Source organism: Eptatretus burgeri, chromosome 3 (genome assembly GCF_056783735.1).
Source record: "Eptatretus burgeri isolate ZD-2024b chromosome 3, Ebu_testis_v1, whole genome shotgun sequence".
In the NCBI taxonomy this organism is placed as follows: domain Eukaryota; kingdom Metazoa; phylum Chordata; class Myxini; order Myxiniformes; family Myxinidae; genus Eptatretus; species Eptatretus burgeri.
This window is the reverse complement of record NC_140963.1, coordinates 54,289,699-54,295,698: the sequence shown is the minus strand read 5'-3', so window position 1 is coordinate 54,295,698 and position 6,000 is coordinate 54,289,699.

Here is a 6,000-nt window from a genome sequence, read left to right as displayed (position 1 = left end):
GTTCCAGGCAGAGCACAAAACTGCATGCAACGACACGAGTGCAGCATTTCCACCAGCCTTGAGAAGTTCGGCATGGATGCCACAGATCCCTGGAGCTTTGCCCCGTTTCAACTGGTTCACCGCAGCCCATGTTTCCACAAGCGTAGGTGGACCACAGTTGATTTGAGGGTCAGCAACAGGGATTGTAACACCCTTGACGTCCAACTCGACAGTTGGGGGATCAGCCTGGTAGAACCGCTCAAAGTAACCGGCCCAGCGGGCCTTCACTTCAGACTCCTCTGTCAAGAGCCTACCACTCTCTGCTCGAACTGTAGTGCTCCGAGGGATGGGCTTGGATGAACGTAATGCGCGAATTCCCCTGTAAGCGGGACGAGAATCACCTGTCCACAGGTGATGCTCTACCCCCTCACAGATTCTTCGCACATAGGCCTCCTTGTCCACCCTCAGTGCACGTACAGTTTTACGCCTCAGCTCCCTGAACAGCTCAGCTCTGCCATTCAGCCTGGCCCTGCGACTCTGGTCAATGGTATCCAGTGTCCCTTGAGAGACAAAATTCTTCTTTGCCCTGCGGTGAGCTCCAAGGCATCCACCGGCAACATCAAGGACGGTGGTCTTGAAGGCGCTCCACAACTCTTCAGGACCCCCAAAGCACCCAGACCCCCCAAGTGTCCACTCAGCCTGTTTGCAAACTCCTCAGCTACTCTCTCATCCCTGAGCTTGGCAACATCCAGCCTCGGCTGGGATGGTACCATTCTCCAGGATTTAAGGTGCAGCTTTAGAGTTGCTACAACAAGCCTGTGGTCAGTATTGAGGAACTGAGCACTCCGGTAGACCCTGCAGTTCTGGATCATCCTCCAACGACCGTCAATGAGGACATGGTCAATCTCCTTTGCCACACCGCCAGCGTTGGAATACCAAGTCCAGCGATGAGCTTGTGGGCGCTGAAACCATGAACCAGCCACCCTAAGTCCATGACTTCTTGCAAAGTCAAGGAACTTAGTGCCATTCTGGTTCATAGTTCCTGACCCATGGGGACCAACACACACCTCATAACCATCCCTATCAGTTCCAGTCGATGCATTGAAATCCCCCAAGACTAGAAGTGTATCTCGTCTGGGGCACTGATCAACCACAGACTCGAGTGTGGCGTAGAATGCATCCTTCACGGTGAGATCACTCGCCTCAGTCGGAGCATAAACAGAGACCAGGGAAATGACACCTAAGGAGTGACGAATCCTTAATCTCATAATACGCTCGTTAACCGGTGTTACCTCAATTATCATTGGGGTCAGCTTATTGGACACAGCTACAGCAACTCCTTGGGTATGGTAACCATCAGAGCCACCAGACCAATAGTAGGTGTAACCAGCCACCATTATCTTGCCGCAATCCGGTCTCCGAACCTCAGAGAGAGCTGCAATCCCGATGTCCAAACGCTTGAGCTCAGATGATAACAGAGACAGGTGATCATCCTCTCTTAGGGATAGGACATTCCAGGCACCCACCCGAAGGGACCGCCTCAGGTTAACCCAAGGAGACCGCCGTCTGGTGGACGACACCTCAGCACCACTCCGACACACTCTCCCGCAATCTGACCCAGGGATGTTACCCCGTGGTTTCCCTCCTATCAAAGATTGGGGGTCCCGAAGGCTTTGCCCCAATCCCGTCATCCGGTGAGCTGCCCTGCGAAGGGAAGCTGCACAGGAGGTACTCCCACGGAGTGGGTTTTCAGATTTTTTTTGCGTTTTTGCGTTTTGCGGAATGAAGGGTTTTACGGTGGCCGGAGTGCAAATCCTGCCACCAACCTCCTTATAAGAAGTGACCCAACTGCAGGAGGACGTCCGCAGACACAGTTGGGCACTAGATATGGATGGCCGTTGGCTCACAAGGAGCTCCTCCGCCCTTTGCACTGCACTGATGGATGGAAAATAACCCTGGTCGGCAGCAGATTTACACACGCGGCAGAATCCAGATACGCGCCCATAGAGGGCGAGGCTCTCGCAGTCGCGGACGCCTTGGACAAGGCGCGCTACTTCGTACTGGGCTGCGAGAACCTGATCGTTGCGGTAGACCACAAACCACTGCTGAAACTCCTTTCGGACAGAGCACTTGACGACAAACCCAACCCCTGCCTCAGGAACCTCAAGGAGAAGACCCTGCATTATCGCTTCCGCATCATACATATCCCGGGCATGAAGAACAAGGCGGCAGATGCCATGTCGCGCAGGCCGGTCGGCACCACGCGACCTCCACTCATGAACCTTCCAGATGACAATGCCACCATAGCGACCCACCTCCAACCAAGCACGCACACCGACGTCCTGTCTCTCCTACGCCAAACTGAGCCGGAGTATGACGACGACGTCGAGGAGGACAACCTGGCATGGTGCGCCGCGGGCCTCGAATCATTGCGATCAGTAACATGGGATCGCGTCAGGGAAGCCACCAGCAGCGATGGCGATATGCACATATTGGAGGGAATGACAATGAACGGCATCCCCGACTCAAAAATCGAGATGCCAGAGACAATTCGCGACTATCACCAGTACCGCGAGAACATTACATCGACAGATGGAGTGATCCTATACAAGGACCGAGTAGTCATACCACCCTCACTCCGCGGCGATGTGCTGAGTGCCCTACACGCTGCCCACCAGGGCGTATCAATGATGACCGCCCGCGCAGAATCCTCTGTATTCTGGCCAGGCATGTCGGCCGACATCAGCGCCACTCGGAAAAACTGCGAACACTGCCACCGGATGGCACCATCACAGCCCGGAGCGCCACCAACTCCACCTATCCCGGTCGTTTACCCCTTACAGGCAGTGTGCTCGGACTTCTTTGCACACAGCGGTGCACACTACCTTGTGACGGTGGACAGATACTCGAACTGGCCGATCATCTCAAAGTCGACGGGTGGTGCTGCCGGACTCATAAACCACTTACGTCGCGTCTTCGTGACGTACGGGACACCAGAAGAGCTCGCGTCGGATGGGGGACCGGAGTTCACCTCCACCGAGACCAGGTCATTCCTGCACAGATGGGGCGTACACCACCGCTTGTCATCGGTGGCCTTCCCTCACAGCAACTGCCGCGCGGAGATTGGAGTTAAGACAATGAAATGACTCATCACGGACAACACCAGCCCGCAGGGAGAACTTGACACTGACGCTGTGCAGAGAGCGATACTACAATATCGTAACACGCCTGACCCTGACACGAAGATCTCCCCGGCAATGTGTGTCTTCGGCCGCCCGATACGCGATTTCATCCCAATTATCCCCGGGAAGTACAGACCGCACGACACTTGGCATGAGACCCTGAAAGCGAGGGAGGAGGCCCTCCTCAAACGTCATATCCGCACAGCCGACACCTGGGCAGAACACACCAAACGCCTTCCGCCACTTGCTGTAGGGGACCTAGTCCGCGTACAGAACCAGACAGGATTCCACCCAAAAAAATGGGACAAGACAGGCAGTATCGTGGAGGTACGCCAACACGACCAATACGTGATCAAGATCGACGGCTCGGGCAGAGTCACACTTCGGAACAGGAAATTCCTGCGCAAGTTTAGCCCAGTTCGCAATGACCAGCTGCCACCCCGGTCTATTTATGATGATCTAGCAACCCGAATCACTGTACCTGCACCCGTTGTAACACCGCAACTGCCTGACCTCGACAGCGAACCCGTGACATCTGCGACGCCAACGGGGCCCACGCCGGCACTGACGTCAGTATGCACACCCCGGCGCAAGACCACACCCGTTTCAGTCACGCCAGCAGCACCAGGACGAGGCACACCGAGGCGCGCGATCCTTCAGACGCCACCATCGGCCCCTGAAACCCCGAGAGCCCCATCCCCACTGGGGCCCGATGTGACACCACCAGCACCAGCGATAGGTCAACGCCGATCCACCAGAGCGACCAGCGTGCCTGCCAGGCACAAGGACTACTCCATGGAATAGTCACACGATGGGCGATATCAACTTTTGTTCATTCATTAAACTTAATATTTTCTCAGCCTTTATCTATTAACATAATAAAGACTTGGAGGGAGATAGAGAACATTGTACTTTACGGTACTTCTACATATCGACGGTCCCCTGTGCCAGTGCGCATGCGCAGCCTGACCCGGAGCCAGGGATGTTGTGGGTGTTTCAACCTGTTCAATACTTGTTTGATTGTTGACGTTCCACGCTAATAAAGTGGTCGAACAAATTGAACTCTGTTCTTATTTAGTTTGGAATCAAAGACAATATCTCACAGTTACCATGGCAACATTTTAAATTGATGGAAGCCCAAAAGTTCCACACACATATAAAGCTGAATTTTATGTATAAATCAATGTTTGTATTTGTACAAGCAGAGTTCCTGTCCGAAGAGAGACTTGTTTTGAGCATTCAACACGTTATTCTGATGCATACGTTTACTTGGGCGGTGTATAGACAACCGACAGCTCAGTGGAGGCAAAAAAACAAAAAAACTCCTGAAGCCTCACGACAATTCACGGTCGGATGTTTGTGTTTGTTTATCGCACTTCTTCTCCAGTTCTGGGCCCATGACATCCACACTTACTACAGATCATCACTGTGACCCCAATTCATGAAAAGGGGAGTTTTTATCTTTGAGGGTGGTCTTCAGTGGGGTTGGGGGGTCCCGCAAATTCTCAATGTGAATGTGTATCGTGTGGCGTCGCCTCCAGGTGGGGGAGGGTATGACAAGTCTCCACCAATCACAGCACAGTATTCCTGTCGCCATGGTTTCCAGCATAACGAGGTGTTTTGAATGACGAAGATGTTCCAACAGCGAGATGTGAACACTAATCCAGGAAATGATCAAGAACCTTTTACAATTTACAATAAAATAATTTTCTCATTTCCGATTAAATGAACTTATTTAAATATTTGCCTTTTAATAATTTATTTTTATTCTTTCGTTGCCGGATATGTTTGTAACATTGGGAGAACGATCCAAACAACACATGTTCAGCAAGATGAGGTAAATTATGGATTTTCTGATTTCACGGACGTGGACGAGGATGAAAATATGATATTAAACAATTTGAATAACACAAACTCCACGTCGCCATGGTGACAGTGCGTCCGTTTGGAACCCTCGAAACAAGGACATTGTGACGTCATTTCGTGAGGACGGTTTGACGGTTCGTTCACGTTTCACGAGCCCTCGAAGAGTTGGGAAAATGTCTCGGTTTGTGAAGAAGATTATAACGGTTTTCCGTTCTTACTTTAATTCAGAAAGGTAAGTGAAAACTCTCCTCATGTTTGGGGATTGTGGTTAATCGATTATTCATTGTTTGTGATCAACAGGTGAATGAATCTCGAATCAGAAACGAAACATTTTCCTCCACCTCGTCAGACATTTTGTTTTTTAATATCAAGTCAGTAAATGAGCAAAAACAAAGAAAACACAAAAGATGATGAAAGTCAATAGATTGAAATTGTTGCAGGAAAATAGAATGTAGTTTTATTAAATATTCGATATCCTTGATTGTTGTCCAGGTAAAAACATGGAAATTTGTGATGTTAATGGGGCAGGAAGGGGTGATGTTACTGGGGCAGGAAGGTGTGGTGTTAATGGGGCAGGTAGGTGTGATGTTAATGGGGCAGATAGGTGTGATGTTAATGGGGCAGGTAGGTGTGATGTTAATGGAGCAGGTAGGTGTGATGTTAATGGGGCAGGTAGGTGTGATGTTGATGGAGCAGGTGGGTGTGATGTTAATGGGGCAGGAAGGTGTGGTGTTAATGGGGCAGGAAGGTGTGATGTTAATGGGGCAGGTAGGTGTGATGTTAATGGGGCAGGAAGGTGTGATGTTAATGGGGCAGGAAGGTGTGGTGTTAATGGGGCAGGAAGGTGAGGTGTTAATGGGGCAGGTAGGTGTGATGTTAATGGGGCAGGAAGGTGTGATGTTAATGGGGCAGGAAGGTGTGGTGTTAATGGGGCAGGAAGGTGTGGTGTTAATGGGGCAGGTAGGTGTGATGT